Source organism: Canis lupus, chromosome 22 (genome assembly GCF_003254725.2).
Source record: "Canis lupus dingo isolate Sandy chromosome 22, ASM325472v2, whole genome shotgun sequence".
NCBI classification, from domain to species: domain Eukaryota; kingdom Metazoa; phylum Chordata; class Mammalia; order Carnivora; family Canidae; genus Canis; species Canis lupus.
The window spans coordinates 11,180,804-11,198,488 of record NC_064264.1 but is presented as its reverse complement, the minus strand read 5'-3'; the positions used below and the strand labels follow the sequence as shown (position 1 = coordinate 11,198,488).

The window sequence follows — 17,685 nt, the reverse complement described above, 5'->3', positions numbered from 1 at the left end:
CTGAATAAATGAATGAACGAAGGCAGAGACTGTGCTGCGTTCATTCTTCAGACCTCTTTCAATCCACAAAGCGGTCTTCTAGTTGTTTTAAAAATGCAAACCTTTTAGGTCACTCACTTACTTAAACCTGCCTCTGGCCTTCCACTGCATGAAATAGAAGGTATAAACTTCAGTACTTAGACTAATAAAATGTCTGTACAATTTGACTTCAGGTTCCCATTTTCAAGCTTTAGCTTAGACTCTCCACTCTGCTCTTCAGCATCAACAACATGCTTTTTTCAGATGCTGGAAAAAAAATCTTTCCTTGTCCAGAACACTTCTCCCCACCTTCCTCCCTTCAGAGAGTTAATTCATGTTTCAGATCTCTACTTAGGCACTTGGAAACAAGTGCTCAGATTTAGAGCACATGTGTGGATACATATATTGTCTATGTTTTCTCCAAAGGGATATTATAATTCTAAAAGCAATGTATCTCCAAGGACTTCTACATGTCTTATTAGATTTATTCCTTTCTACTTTGTATTTCCTGGAAGTGTTGTAAATAACAGCTTCTTTAAAAATTATAATTTCTAATTGTTAATATTTCTTTTTTTGGTATATTTATTTTTATCACTGTATTCTCTCTCTCTTTCTCTCTCTTTTTAAAGAATCATTTTTTTTTTTTTCATCCTAGTAAGTATACTCTTTAATCTCCAACCCCTATTTCCCCCATCTTCCTACCAACCTCCCCTCTGGTAACCAGCAGTTTGGTCTCTAAAGTTAACAGTCTGTTTCTTGGTTTTTCCCTCTATTCCCTTTGCTCACTTGTTTTGTTTCTTAAATTCCACATAGAATTGAAATCATATGGTATTTGTCTTTCTCTGACTGACTTATTTTACTTAGCATTATACTCTCTAGTTCCATCCATGTTGTTGAAAATGTCAAGATTTCATTATTTTTATGACAGAAAAGATATTCTATTGTGTTTGTATATACATATAGATAAATATATAGATATCTATATCAACTCTTCTTTGTCCATTCATTGATCAATGGACATTTGGGCTGCTTCCATAATTTGGCTATTGTAACTAATGCTGCAATAAACACAGGGGTGCATGTCTCTGTTTGAATTAGTTTTTGTATTTCTACGTATATATACCCAGTATTGCAATTCCTGGACCATAGGGTAGTTCTATTTTTATTTTTTTTGAGGAACCTCCATATTGTTTTCCATAGTGGCTGCATTCCCATCGATAGTGCGAGAGATTTCTATTTTCTCCACATTGTTGCCAACACCTGTCATTTATGTTTTCTATTTTAGCCATTCTGCTGGGTGTGAAGTGATATCTCATTGTTTTAATTTGCATTTCCCTGAGGATGAGTGCTGCTAGGCATCTTTTCATGTGTGCATTGGGTATTTGTATGTGTGTATTCATGTATGTATGTATTTGTATGTCTTTGGAGAAATGTCTGTTCATATCCTCTGCCCATTTGTTAATTGGAATATTATTGGTATTAAGTTGTATCCATTCTTTATATATTTTGGATACTAACCCTTTATCAGGAATGTCATTTGCAAGTATCTTATCTGATTCAGTAAATTGCCTTTCCTTTGCTGTACAGAAACATTTTATTTTGATGAAGTCCTATAATTTAATTTTGCCTTTATTTCCCTCACTCACAGGATATATCTAAAAAAATATTGCTCCAGCCTATGTCAGAGATATTACTGCCTGTGCTCTCTTCTAGGATTCCTATGGTTTCAGGTTTCATATTTAGGTCTTTAATCCATTTTGAGTTTATTTTTGTGTATGGCTCAAGAAAGTGGCCCAATTTCATTCTTTTGCATGTGGCTGTGTACTTTTACCAACACCATTTGTTAAAGAGACTGTCTTTTCCCTGTTGTATATCCATTCCTCTTTTGTCAAATACTAATTGAGCATATAATTGTGGGCTTATTTCTGGGTTCTTTATTCTATTCTACTGATCCATGGATCTGTTTTTGTGCCAGTACCATACTGTTTTGATTACCATAGCTTTGTAATACAACTTGAAATCTGGAATTGGGATCCCTCCAGCTTTGTTCTTTTTCAAGATTGCTTTGGCTATGCAAGTTCTTTTTTTTTTTGTTCCATACAACTTTTAGGATTGTTCATTTTAGTTCTGTGAAAAATGCTGTTGGTATTTTGATGGGATTGTATTCAATCTGTAGATTGCTTTGAGTAGTAAAGAAATTTTAACATTCGTTCTTCCAACTTTTTTGGTTTTTACATTTCTTTTTTTTTTTTTTTTTAAGATTTTGTTTATTTATTAATGAGAGTCAGAGAGAGAGAGAGAGAGGCAGAGACACAGGCAGAGGGAGAAGCAGGCTCCAGGCAGGGAGCCCAATGTGGGACTCGATCCCAGGTCTCCAGGATCACGCCCTGGGCTGAAGGTGGCCCTAAACCACTGAGCCGCCGGGGCTGCCCGGTTTTTACATTTCTTTGTGTCAACTTGAATTCTTTCATTAGTGTTTTATAGTCTTTAAAGTACATGTCTTTCACCATTTTTTTTTTTTTTAGATATTTTGGTTTTGATGCAATTATAAATGAAATTGGTTTCTGAATTTTACTTTCTGATGCTTTATGATTACTGTATAGAAATCCAACAGATTTCTGTATATTGATTTTGTATCTTGGGACTTTACTGAATTAGTTTATCAGTTTTAGTAGTTTTCTTGTTAGAGTCTTTAGGTTTGATACATATACTATCATGTCATCTGCAAATAGTGAGAATTTCACTTCTTTCTTATCAATTTGGATCCCTTAATTTCTTTAAATTGTGTAATCTGTGCTTAGGACTTCCAGTACCATGTTAAATAGAAGCGGTGAGATTGGACATCCTTGTCTTGTTCCTGACTTTAGAAGAAAAGCTCTCAGTTTTTCCCCATTGCATATGGTGTTGGCTGTGTTTTTTCATATACAGCCTTTATTATGTTGAGTTATGTTCTCTCTTGACCTACTTTGCAGAGGGTTTTTATCATGAATGGATGTTGTACTTTGTCAAATACTTTTTCTACATCTATTGAAATGATCATACCATTTTTATTCTTTCTCTTATTGATAGTATGTATCACATTGATTGTTTTGTGAGTATGGAACCACACTTGGACCCTAGGAATAAATTCCACTTGATTGTGGTGTATGATTTTTTTTTAATTTTTAAAATTTTTATTATTTTTTAATATTTCAAGTTTTTACTTAAATTCTAGTTAACATATAGTATAATATTAGTTTCAGGAGTAGAATTTAGTGATTCATCACTTACATAGAACACCCAGTGCTCATCACAAGTGCCCTCCTTAATTCCCATAACCCATCTCCCCTCCTGGTGTACGGTATATTTTTTAAATTAATTAATTAATTAATTTGTTTGTTTATTCATTCATTCATTCATTCATGACAGACACACCGAGAGAGAGAGAGAGAGAGAGAGAGAGAGAGAGAGAGAGAGAGAGAGAGAGAGAGAGGCAGAGATACGCAGAGGGAGAAGCAGCTCCATGCAGGGAGTCTGAAGTGGGACTTGATCCCAGGTTTCCAGGATCAGGCCCTGGGCTGAAGGCGGCGTTAAACTGCTGAGCCACCCCGGCTGCCCTGATTTTTTTTTTTTTTTAATATATTGTTGATATTGGTTTACCAATATTTTGTTGTGGATTTTTATATCTATATTCATAGAGATTTTGTTTGGTACTTCTCTTTTTTTTTTTTTTTTTTTTGTAGTGTCTTTATCTAGTTTTGGTCAGGATAATGCTGCTTTCATTGAATGAATTTAGAAGCTTTCCTTCCTCTTCTAGTTTTCGGAAGAGTTTAAGAAGGATAGATATTAACTCTTCTTTAAATATTTCTTAGAATTCTCTTGTGAAGCTTCCTGGTCCTGGATTTTTGGGGTTTGGGGGAGTTTTTTTTTATTATGAATTCAACATCATTGCTGGTAATTGGTCTGTTCAAATTCTCTTTTTCTTCCTGCATTAGTGTTGGTAGGTGATATGTTTCTAGGAATTTATTCATTTCTTCTAAGTTATCCAATTTGTTTGCATATAGGCTTTCATAATATTTTGTTGCAATTATATTTCAGTGATTTTAGTTGTTATTTTTCCTCTTTTATTTGTGATTTTGAGTCTTTGTGTGTGTGTGTGATTTGAGTATTTTTTGCTGAATCTGGCTAGACTTTTATCAGTTTTGTTGATATTTTTTCCTGATCTGTCCTATTGGTTTTTTGTTTCCATATCATTTATTTCCGTTCTAATCTTTATTATTTCCTTTCTTTTGGTGGATTTGGGTTTTATTTGTTCTTCTTTTCCTAGCTCCTTTGGTGTGTTAGGTTGTTTAAGATTTTTCATGCTTCTTGAGGTAGGTCTATATTGCTATCATCTTCCCTTTTAGAACCACTTTTGCTCTAACCCAAAGATTTTAGGCAGAGGGAGAAGCAGGCTCCATGCAGGGAGCCTGATGTGGGACTCGATCCCAGGACTCCAGGATCATGTGCCAAAGGCAGGCGCTACACTGCTGAGCCACCCAGGGATCCCCCAAATTTTGGATCATTGTGTTCTCATTTTCATTTATTTCCATGTACTTTTTGACATCTTCTTTGATTTCTTGGTAAACCCATTCATTGTTTAGTAGCATGGTATTTAGCTTCCATGTATTTCTTGTGGTTGACTTCTAGTTTCATAGTGTTGCAGTCAGAAAAGATTCATGATATGACTTTGAATTTGTTGAGACTTGTTTTGTGGGTTACTATGTGATCTATTCTGGAGAATACTTCATGGGCACTTGAAAAGAATGCATATTCTGCTGTTTTAGGATGAACTGTTTAGGATATAACACACACACACATATATATATATATATGTTAGAACCATCCTGTCCAGTGTGTCATGCAAAGCCATTATTCCATGTTGATTTTCTGTTTGGATGATTTGTCCATTGATGCAAAGTGGTGTTAACATCCCCTATTATCGTACCTATAAAATTTGAATTAGCATGACCTATAGTTATTTTCAGACTGATATGAATTTTAGTCATGGCTTGTAGACTTTTTTACATTTTGCTTTGATTTCACCAAACCGTGAGGACCACTGATTACTATATTTAATGTAATTGAACTGTAACATGTAGTATAATCTGTATGGAAGTAACCAGACTCAAATCAAGGGAAGTCAGATTGGCTTAATAAATAAAACCTCAAAGTCTATAAGTTTAAGGTTATGGTTCTCTGGAGATATACCTAGTTTTTCATTTGAAAATTGATCCTAGATATAATAATCATAATTTTGATGGCACCAAATGCTTTTAATTTGAGAGCATTACAGAATAGAGCAATACAGAGAATACAAATGCCTAGATGAAAGAATATAGGAGGGATGATGCAGACACAAATCAGTCTGAACATGTACTCATGGCCACTAATGAAATGTATAAATAGAGTTAAGTAGTTATAATATTACCTTATGGAAAAAGAAAATTGTTGAAATATTTTTATTCTATGAATGTTATAAATTTCTACTTTAGGAAGTTAACATAGTTTTAAAGGAAATCCAGACATAATATTGTATGGTATAATATTGGTATGTAATAGTATGTCACATATATCTGTCTTTTCCTGTCTACTGTGAACTTCTGAAAGGTAGACTCAGATATATGTGTGTGTGTGTGTGTGTGCGCATTTACATACATAGATATCTCCCAAGAATCTTATTTCAGTGGCTGGAATACCATACTGTTCTCTAAGTAGTAGCTGAATTGACTACAAATAGTGAAATGAATGGTTCTAGAGCCCAGTTGTATGTCATAAAAATAGTGTAAGCTTCCAATTTATCACATGCTTCATGTTTATCTTTTAATATTACTATTTAAGACCTAATAAAATGGCTAACTATACTAAATATCTCAACTATTTATAGTTTCTTCTATAAAACTTAAAAGGTTTACAGACATTGAGTTCTATTAGAATATTAAACTATCAAGAATAAATAGAAACATATCATGTATTCTAATATACGTACACTGAACTATTTTTCTACTAATAACATGTAAGAAGGTTATGTTTAAAATATGGTCTACCTGGTGTGGCATTTCTGTCAAGACAAATACATCAATGAAACAGAACTAATAGCCTAGAAGTAGACCAACAAATACAGAGTCAATTGATTTTTAGCAAACGTGAACAAAAAGTCTTTTTAACAAATAGTGATGAACCATTAGAGATTAATATACAAAAAAATTTACCTTGAGCCATATTCTTCACTGAAAGTAAATGCAAAATGCATTATGAACATATGTTTTGAATCTAAAACTGTAAATTTGTAGAGGAAAAAAAATCAAGACATCTTTGTGACACTATTGAAAAAGATTTTAAATAGAACACAAACCATAAAAGAAAAATATTGATAAATTCGACTTCATAAAAAAAGAACATCTGACACTGATGTCAGTGTTAAGACAAATGAAAATTCAATTGAAAGGACAAGTCATTGGCTGAGAGATAATATTTACAGATCATTATCTGATAAATGGCTTATATCCTGAATATATGAAGAGCTCTCAACATTCAATAAGAAAACACAGAACAAAATTTCAAATGATCAAATATTTGATTGAACACTGTATCAAAGATGTTCAGATAAAGTACAAGATACTTGATAACACTTTTCATTAGAAAGATACAAATTAAGCCACACTGAGATAATTGCACATGTTTTAGAATGTTTACAATGAAAAATGATAACATACCAAGTGTTGGTAAGAATATGGATCAGCTGGAACTTTCATACACTGCTCCTAGGAATTTAAAATGATATCACTACTCAGAAAATCTAGTATGTCAGTCTCTTAAAAGTTAAACATATACCTATCATATAAAATAGCCATTCCCTTCTCATATATTTTCCCAAGAGAAATGAAAACATAGGTATGCAAATATTTAGAACAGCTTTATTTGTAAAAACCAAAATCTGGAAACAACTCTACCATCCATCACAGATGAATGGGAGGAAAATGTGAATATAAAATGTATTCATATTCATTGGAGTCCTATTCGACAATAAAAGGGAATTAACTATACAACCAACACATGGATGAACATAATTACACCAAGTGACATAAGACATTGAAAAATATATGATATGTAACTCAAAAAAAAGTTTTTTAGAAAATTACTATTCATAGTGACAGAAAGCAGGCTGGTGTTTGAGAAAGAAGGGGAGAAGAGGTGAGAACAAAGATGACAAAGGAGCTTGAGAAAACTATATTCAATAAATCTTTTTAAAAATGTCTACAGTAAAACATGCAGCAACATTAAAAGTCAACTGATGGGGCATCAAATATACAAAATGAGCCTGAAGCAATTTGAAGTACTCAGAAAACCCCACTGTGATGAAAGTGTCAAAAGAACATGGAAGCCAATAGAAAAAGCACAGTGATATCATTCCAAAAAATACAGTATGGAAGAGAAGGGTAGGAGGAATAACATAACAATAGAGAAAACTGACAAATACTACCTCAAGAGCAAGAACCACCTCAACAATTTTTAAATTATGTTGATTATATATGCATTTCTCAATACAGTGTGATGAAAATGGCACTTTACTCTGTGGTTTTGTTCCCCCAAACCCATAACCCTAGCCTAATTATAAGTAAAACACAAGACAAACCCAATAGAGAGATTTTTACGAAATACCCAGACAGTGGTATCAAAGTTGGCAACATCGAAACAAGAAATATCTAAAGAGTTTATTTTTTTAAGATTTTATTCATGAGGAGACACAGAGAGAGAGAGGCAGAGACACAGGCAGGGAAGAAGCAGGCTCCCTACGGGGAGCCCCATGCGGGACTAGATCCCAGGACCCTGGAATCAGACCCTGAGCTAAAGGCAGATGCTCAACCACTGAGCCACCCAGGAGTCCCAGGAGTTTAAAACCACATTAAAAATAAGTGTCATGTGATATGATAGGTGGGATTCTGGAATAGAAAAAGGACTTTAGCCATGGGAGTCTAAATTAAGAATACATTTTAAGCTAGTTATAATACATCAATGTCAATTAATTAATTGTGTAACAAATGTACCATACTGACTTAAGATGTTAATAATAGGGGAAAACTGTGGGGTACATGGAAACATTCTGTTCTCTCTTCACAATTTTTGTGTAAATCTAAAATTGTCTTAAAATGAAAGGTTAATTTCAAAAAGCAATTAACTGAAGCATACCACAGGAAGAACAGAAACTAACTTTGTTTTCCATAACTTCTGCTCCATCTGCACTTTTCATTTTTCCAACACCCCTGGGCTCCACCCAGTGAGTGAATAAAACAGTTCAATATGAAGCGCTCATTCTAAGTAATTTTTGTTTTGTTTTCAGTTTTTACAAGTATTCTTAATATAATGTTTTTATTGTTTTTGAGAAGAGATACAGACACTAAACATGAATGAAAAAGTTGTCCAGTAGTAAAAATATGAAAGATGCTTCTCTGTATTAACAGATCAATGGAACAATGGTTGTAAACTCTATAGGTTTCACTCCCAGCTGTATCACACATAACAGCTTGACTTTATCAATTGCTTACCCATTTGTGGGGAAAAGAAGAATAGCCACCTCATTGAAGGTGAGCATTAAAAAGTTTAATTTATGCAAAATATTTGCAACTCCATAAGGTCACTATTACTGTTTCTGCCTCTCTACTATATTCTATAGTGTGATAAATTCCTAATTCAGCAACAAACTTTATGTTCTTTAAAAAAAAACATATTTAATGTTAACCCTCTTTATACACTTATATCCCAATTATTTTTACTTGGAAACAGAGTCGGATGTGTCTGGAGACTGAATTCAAGCCTCATGTTAATTATCTGAAATCCAATTTGTTGTCTACATCCCTTTAGAAATGTGAGCTATGTAGTATGCAATATTCATAATATGGCTAGATACCTCATATGAGAGTAATTTAATTGTCAGTGCTGCTCAACCATTGTTTAATGAATTCCTAACAATTTGAAAGGCAAGCTGTTGGAAGGCCATTATTAAATTTCATATTTGCTCTGCAGTTTTCTTCACCATTGCTTCATCTATTTAGGATTATGATAACATTAACTTTTGAATTCCTTTAAAAATAGGACTTTTTATATAGTACAAACTTTGAACTTCCTATATATTTGGAAAATAGAGTAAATATGTTTTTAAGGCATGGCTTGCAATTAAGCCAAAAGGTGATGATTACACTAGTCTGCACATTGTTCATCAATTTACACAGTAGCAGCAAAAGGATATTATGGTAGACACAGGAAGAAAAGTCACCTCTCAATTACCTCTCAAGGTAATTACAAGGTAATTACAGCAGAACGTAATCTTACTTTTTAAGTAACTTCATAAATTGTAACATCTCAAAAAGCAAATTATATCAAGATACCTTTTATTTATATTATTGATCATGCCACAAAACATTAAATTGTGTATTACTGTGTTTGTTGTAATATCTCAAAAGGCACCTGGGGACAGAGCATGTTTTGAGGATTCATATCAAAACCAAATAACCAGATTAAATTTGAAGAAGAAAACTGATTAAATCAATGACTTTAGGGTCAAAACTTATAGAATAGATATTTTCACAGAGTCTTCAGTGAATTAAATAATTCTATTTTGGATACATTGAACACTTTCATGATCTCCAAAACAGTTCCAAAAATAACCTGTACTTGTTATTTAACCATGGCCAAGAATGCTGAGACAGTAGATATTCATGATTGAGCTATGTTATATATAGGTACATATACTCACTCAGGGGGTCAATGAGATCTGAAAAATAGAAAATAAAATGCAAATATTTTCCAGACTGGGGGGAGGCATTACTAATGGAAAGATCTGTTAAGCAGGTTTTAACTGTTTAAGATGGATAAAATTAATTATAAATAACAACTGGACTGTTGCTGAACAAATATAATCTGGGACATTTAAGAAAACATATCAGTTCAGTGTGGATTTAATGATGCTCTATTTTTTTTTTTTTTGTAGCACTGTGTGAAGGTTTGCAATTATCAAGAGAATTTGGATTACTTAGTACTTAAATTTCAGAACCCTGTATGGATTCCCTGACCTGATATTCAATACCCACTACTTGAACTCATTATATAAATACTATCCATTAGACAATGACAGCAATATGCCACAGTGGACAATGTGTTTACAGTGAAAATATGTCAATTTGAATTCTACTACAACTCTGAGGGTTTAGAATTACTAATTTTCTACCTAAAAAATAGGGACTTGTGATTACATGCTGTAGTTTTTACCATTCTTGGTGCCTAGTAATCCTTCCTGTATTCCAGAAATTACAAATCCTCCTGGACACAAGGTAGTCCTGTCATATAAACTATGCTAAATCAGTCCGAATCCTACTTCCAACCTCTAAGAGTAATTGTGGCCAAGAGATGAGAATATTACTAAGACTAGACCAACCTCATTTCCTCTATTCTTTTGCTCAAAGAGGTGATGAGGGAGACTCGGTCCCTTCTCCCTATGGTCTGATATCTGCAAGGCATTAAGCCAGAGTTGACTATAGACAGGCTTCTGATGAAGAGAAAATATATTTGCAATAGCAAAGAACAGCCTGGACAGAATCAAGAGACATTCTGAGGTCAATCCCATCCCTGATAATCCCATGATTTCTGATGTAAATTGTATAATCCCTCTTCAAAATGAAGCCCAGTATATATATGTTAGCCATTTGTAACTATTCTACTTATTTTCTTGGGGGTTATTTTTGGAGATAAAAGAGTGTACATGTAAAATATCAGTCATAGATTAAAAATAGGATAAATCAAGGCCATTATTATTATGATTTATTTTCTTCAATTCACATATAAAGATACTCTTTTATTAGTTGATGTAGCTTGAGGTTCAAGAAAAAAAGTTAAATATATATATACATATATATATATGTATATATATATTTATAATCCAGGCTAAATTTGCTACTACAACTGCTACAAATAGTACTCTCACTGGAACTACTAGTACTAATAGCACATCTATTATTATTATCACCATTTGCCAAATGACTACTGTTTATTGACTATGCTATGGATGCTCCAAGTATCATCTCATTTAATTTACATAGGAATTATTGTTATATCACTTTTATTATCATCACAGTTTATAATCCAATAAAGGGATCCCTGGGTGGCGCAGCGGTTTGGCGCCTGCCTTTGGCCCAGGGCGCGATCCTGGAGACGCGGGATCGAATCCCACATCGGGCTCCCAGTGCATGGAGCCTGCTTCTCCCTCTGCCTGTGTCTCTGCCTCTCTCTCTCTCTCTCTGTGACTATCATAAATAAATAAAAATTAAAAAACAAAATTATAATCCAATAAAACATTAATGAGGTTAAGTGGCATAAACTGAACTCATGGCTAGTCATGTTTATTGACATAGGTATAATTCAGATGAAAATTGGGTATTTCCATGAATCATCCAGACAATTCTTTAATTTCTTCAGGTTTCTCTGTATGTGGCATAAGCTCAAGTGGCAGGACTACTGAGCATTTCAAAATGAAACCAAGAAAAAATCTGCCAAGCTATAACATGAATGCTAACCCTTTTTGATCATAAATTTGTAAGATGAAAAGAAAATCATACTTCACTTTATTGATTCACTTTTAATACATTTTGTAAAATATACAGCAAATTTGATAGATAGTATTTACATATTTAGGATTTATAAAATGAGGATTGAAGAATGGCTCAAAGTGTGTTTTGGTGTTGCTCTTGATGCTACAGTTGAAATCTTGAGAGAATTTGTCATAAGCAATATATCTAATAAATGCCTCTGCTAAGAAAAAATAGAATTTGTCATAAACCCAGATCATGCTGGAAAAAAGAAGATTATACTTAAACTAAACGGAAGGACAGAATATTGCTAGAGGGAGATTTAGTTTCCAGAGGAGTCAGAAAATGCCAAGTTAGGGAGTTGTTCCCTTCATGTATTTTGGATCCCAGTTTTAAGTGTTCTTTATTTGGATTTAGTCATATGTTGGTCACATTTTCTGCAACTAAACCTCTTAGTCATTTCTGGTTCAACTTTGGTGTCCTTCTCTTTATATTAAGTTACTTAAAACATTTTAAAAACTACCTCCTGGGAAAACTATATTCTTCTTCCTCTCTCAGCTGTCAAAATGATTTAAAGTGTGACCTCTCAATCAATGGACAGTAGCCACTTCATCTTGAAACGATTTTTTTTCTTTCTGATTCTCTTTTGTCTTTTGTTCTCTAAATGTGCCATCTAAAGCAGTACTTTTGAGTTACTCAAATTGGTCCATTTCTTGAATTGTTTTCCCCTTTCAGTGTTTCATTTAATGTTTCTCTAATGGTTAGTTACTGTCAGAAGTCCTCTGAAAAGGTATGTCTTTGAGTTTATGTCCTCACTAATGCACATAATCTTGAATATTTAATAATACAATTCCTTGTATTATTGAAAGGGATGCAGTTTTATCTAATTGCAGGCTCATTTTCTTGTCCTTTTTGTAGGATGCGTACTGTGAAATTTCTGTTGGTATTTTTTATCTTAATTTTGCCTTCATAATATAAAAAATAACTTAGAAGAAACATCTTTTCTGAATGTCTAGCATAATTTTACTTTCAATAAATACTGAATATGATGATAAAGGGAAGGAAACAGGAAACTAAAATTTTTGACATTTTTTGCCAAAATTTTTGGCACTGTGCTTCATATTACCTCATTTTTCTGTATATATTTTTTATTGGAGTTCGATTTGCCAACGTATACCATAACACCCAGTGCTCATCCCATCAAGTGCCCCTCTCAGTGCCCGTCACCCAGTCACCCCAACCCCCTGCCCACCTCCCTTTCCACCACCTCTTGTTCATTTCTCAGAGTTAGGAGTCTGTCATGTTCCATCACTCTCTCTGATATTTCCCACTCATTTTCTCTCCTTTCCCCTTCATTCCCTTCCACTATTTTTTATATTCCCCAAATGAATGAGACCATATAATGTTTGTCCTTTTCCGACTGACTTACTTCACTCAGCATAATACCCTCCAGTTCCATCCATGTTGAAGCAAATGGTGGGTATTCGTCATTTCTAATGGCTGAGGACTATTCATATTCATATTCATATTCAGTATACATAGACCACAGCTTCTTTATCCATTCATTTTTCGATGGACACCGAAGCTCCTTCCACAGTTTGGCTATTGTGGACGTTGCTGCTATAAACATCGGGGTGCAGGTGTCCCGGCGTTTCACTGCATCTGTATCTTTGGGGTAAATCCCCAGCAGTGCAATTGCTGGGTCATAGGGTAGCTCTATTTTTAACTCTTTGAGGAACCTCCACAGTTTTCCGGAGTGGCTGTACCGTTCACATTCCCACCAACAGTGCAAGAGGGTTCCCCTTTCTCCACATCCTTTCCAACATGTGTTGTTTCCTGTCTTGTTAATTTTCCCCATTCTCACTGGTGTGAGGTGGTATCTCATGGTGGTTTTGATTTGTATTTCTCTGATGGCAAGTGATACAGAGCATTTGTCATGTGCTTGTTGGCCATGTCTACCTCTTCTTTGGTGAAATTTCTGTCCTTGTCTTTAGCCCATTTCATGATTGGATTGTTCGTTTCTTTGGTGTTGAGTTAAATAAGTTCTTTATAGATCTTGGATACTAGCCCTTTATCTGATATGTCATTTGCAAATATCTTCTCCCATTCTGTAGGTTGTCTTTTAGTTTTGTTGACTGTTTCTTCTGCTGTGCAGAAGCTTTTTTATCTTGATTTAGTCCTAATAATTCATTTTTGGTTTTGTTTCCCTTGCCTTCCCAGATGTATCTTGGAAGAAGTTGCTGTGGCCAAGTTCAAAAAGGGTGTTGCCTGTGTCCTCCTCTAGGATTCTGATGGATTCTTGTCTCACATTTAGATCTTTCATCCATTTTGAGTTTATCTTTGTGTCTGGTGTAAGAGAATGGTCTAGTTTCATTCTTCTGCATGGGGCTGTCCAACTTTCCCAGCACAATTTATTGAAGACACTGTTGTTTTTTCAGTGGATAGTCTTTCTTGCTTTGTTGAATGTTAGTTGACCATAGAGTTGAGGGGCATTTTTGGGTTCTCTATTCTGTTCTATTGATCTATGTGTCTGTTTTTGTGCCAGTACCACACTGTCTTGATGATCACAGCTTTGTAGTACAACTTGAGATCTGGCATTGCGATGCCCCCAGCTATGGTTATCTTTTTCAATATTCCTCTGGCTATTCTGGGTCTTTTCTGATTCCACACAAATCTTAAGAGGATTTGTCCCAACTCTCTGAAGAAAGTCCATGGTATTTTAATAGGGATTGCATTAAATGTGTAAATTGCCCTGGGTAGCCTTGACATTTCCACAATATTAATTCTTCCAATCCATGAGCATGGAATATTTTTTTCCATCTCTTTGTGTCTTCCTCAATTTCTTTAAGACGTGTTCTGTGGTTTTTAGGATAGAGATCCTTTACTTCTTTGGTTGAGTTTATTCCTAGGTATCTTATGCTTTTGGGTGCAATTGTAAATGGGATTTACTCCTTAATTTCTATTTCTTCTGTCTCATTGTTACTGTATAGAAATGCCACTGATTTCTGGGCATCGATTTTGTATCCTGCCACACTGCCGAATTGCTGTATGAGTTCTAGCAATCTTGGGGTGGAGTATTTTGGGTTTTCTATGTACAGTATCATGTCATCTGCAAAGAGGGAGAGTTTGACTTCTTTGCCAATTGGAATGCCTTTTCTTTCTTTTTTCTTTTCTTTTCTTTTTTTTTCTTTTCTTTTTTTTCTCTTTCTTTTTTTGTTTGCCTGCTTGCTGAGGCTAGGACTTCTAGTACTATGTTGAATAGCAGTTGTGAGAGTGGACATACCTGTCATGTTCCTGATCTTAGGGGAAAGGCTCCCAGTGTTTCCCATTGAGAATGATATTTGCTGTGGGGTTTTCGTAGATGGCTTTTAAGATTTTGAGGAACGTTCTCTCTATCCCTATACTCTAAAGAGTTTTGATCAGGAATGGATGCTGTATTTTGTCAAATGCTTTCTCTGCATCTATTGAGAGGATCATATGGTTCTCGTTTTTTCTCTTGTTGATATGATCTATCACGTTGATTGCTTTTTTTTAATTTTTATTTATTTATGATAGTCACAGAGAGAGAGAGGCAGAGACATAGGCAGAGGGAGAAGCAGGTTCCATGCACCAGGAGCCCGATGTGGGATTCGATCCCGGGTCTCCAGGATCGCGCCCTGGGCCAAAGGCAGGCGCCAAACCGCTGCGCCACCCAGGGATCCCCACGTTGATTGCTTTATGAGAGTTGAACCAGCCTTGCATCCCAGGGATAAATCCCACTTGGTCATGGTGAGTAATCTTCTTAATGTATTGTTGGTTCCTATTGGCTAGTATTTTGCTGATAACTTTGGCATCCATGTCCATCAGGAATATTGGTGTATAATTCTCCTTTTTGGTGGGGTCTTTGGTTTTGGAATTAAGGTGATGCTGGCCTCATAGAATGAGTTTGGAAGTATTCCATCCCTTTCTATCTTTTGGAACAGCTTTAGTACAATAGGTATTATTTCTTCTTTAAATGTTTGATAGAATTCCCCTTGGAAGTCATCTGACCCTGGACTTTTGTGTCTGGGGAGGTTTTTGACGACTGCTTCAATATCTCCCCTGGTTATTGGCCTGTTCAGGTTTTCTATTTCTTCCTGTTCTAGTTTTCATAGTTTGCGGTTTTCCAGAAATGTGTCCATTTCTTCTAGATTGCCTAATTTATTGGCGTATGGCTGCTCATAATATGTTTTTAAAATCGTTTGTATTTCCTTGGTATTGGTTGTGATCTCCTTTTTCATTCATGATTTTATTAATTAGAGTCTTTTTTGTTTTTAAAAGGCTGGCTAATGGCTTATCTATCATATTAATTCATTCAAAGAACCAACTCCTGGTTTTGTTGATCTGTTCCACAGTTCTTCTGGTCTTTATATCATTGCATTCTGCTGGGATCTTTATTAGCTCTCTTCTTCTGCTGGGTGTAGGTTTTATTTGCTGTTCTTTCTCCAGTTCCTTTAGCAGTATACCAGTTTAGCTTGTGTATTTGAAGTTTTTCCAATTTTTTGAGGGATGCTTGTATTGTGATGTATTTCCCTCTCAGGACTGCTTTTGCTGTATCCCAAAGATTTCGAATGGTTGTATCTTTAATCTCATTAGTTTCCATGCATCTTTTTAATTCTTCTCTAATTTCCTGGTTGACCCTTTCATCTTTTAGCAGGATGCTTTTTAACCTCCACTTTTTTGAATTTCTTCCTAATTTCTTCTTGAGATTGAGTTCAAGTTTCAAAGCATTTTGGTCTGAACATATGCAGGGGACAATCCCAATCTTTTGGTATAGGTTAAGACCTGATTTGTGACACAGTATGTGGTATGTTAAGACCTGATTTGTGACCCAGTATGTGGTCTATTATGGAGAAAGTTCCAGGTGCACTTGAGAAGAATGTGTATTCAGTTGCATTTGGATGTAAAGTTCTGTATTTATCTATGAAATCCATCTGGCACAGTGTATCATTTAAAGCTCTTGTTTCTTTGTAGATGTTGTGCTTAGAAGATCTGTCATTTGCAGAAAGTGCCATATGGAAATCTCCCAGTATTAGTGTATTATTATCTAAGTATGTCTTTACTTTGGTTATTAATTGATTGATACTCTTGGCAGCTTCCACATTAGGGGCATATATTCATGATTGTTAGGTACTCTTGTTGGATAGATCCTTTAAGTACGATACAGTGTCCCTCTTCATCTCTTACTACAGTCTTCGGGATAAACTTTAATTTATCTGATATGAGGATGGCTACCCCTGTTTTCTTTTGAGGACAATTTGAATAATAAATGGTTCTCCAATCTTTAATTTTCAGGCTGGTGGTATCCTTAGGTCTAAAATGAGTCTCTTGTAGACAGCAAATAGAGGAGTCTTTCTTTTTTATCAAGTCTGAAACCCTGTGTCTTTTGATGGGATCATTAAGCCCATTCGCGTTCAGAGTTACTATTGAAAGATATCAATTTAGTGTCAACATAATAACTATTCAGTCCCTGTTTTTGTGGATTATTTCTTTGGGCTCCCTCTTTCTTTTACAGGGTCCCCCTTAATATTTCTTGAAGAGCTGGCTTGGTGGTCACGTGTTCTTTCAGTTTCTGCCTATCTTGGAAGCTCTTTATCTCTCCTTCTATTCTGAATGAGAGCCTTGCTGGATAAAGTATTCTTTGCTGTATGTTCTTTTGATTTAGAATCCTGAATATATCCTGCCAGCCCTTTCTGGCCTGCCAGGTCTCTGTCTGCTGTTAATCTAATATTTCTCCCCATATAAGTTAAGGATTTTCTCTTTATCTTTGGAATTTGCACGTTTTACTATTAAACGTCCAGGTGTTGAATGGTTTTTATTGATTTTAGGTGGTATCTCTCTATCTTTTGAATCTGAATTCCTGTTTCCCTCCCCAAATTAGGGAAGTTCTCAGCTATGATTTGGTCAAATATGCTTTCTGGTCCTCTGTCCATTTCAGTGCCCTCTAGAACCCCAATTACATGTAGATTTTTCCTTCTGAGGCTGTCATTTATTTTCCTTAACCTTTCCTCAGGGTCTTTTAATTGTTTTTCTCTTTTTCCTCAGCTTCCTT

The 17,685-nt window shown here is 34.8% G+C and overlaps 1 long non-coding RNA gene across 8 annotated transcripts in view; it reads right to left on the bottom strand.

Annotated features, from left to right (window-relative positions):
- Positions 1-17,685, bottom strand: part of LOC118351967 (uncharacterized) — an 839,933-nt gene that overhangs the window by 16,894 nt on the left and 805,354 nt on the right. For 7 of the 8 annotated variants that reach the window (XR_007404911.1, XR_007404914.1, XR_007404913.1 and 4 more), the window contains one exon: positions 6,753-6,800. The exons of the other annotated variant lie outside the window; for it this stretch is intronic. This is a non-coding gene — a long non-coding RNA (uncharacterized LOC118351967). The remainder of the gene's footprint in view (positions 1-6,752; positions 6,801-17,685) is intronic. 8 annotated transcript variants of the gene reach the window in all.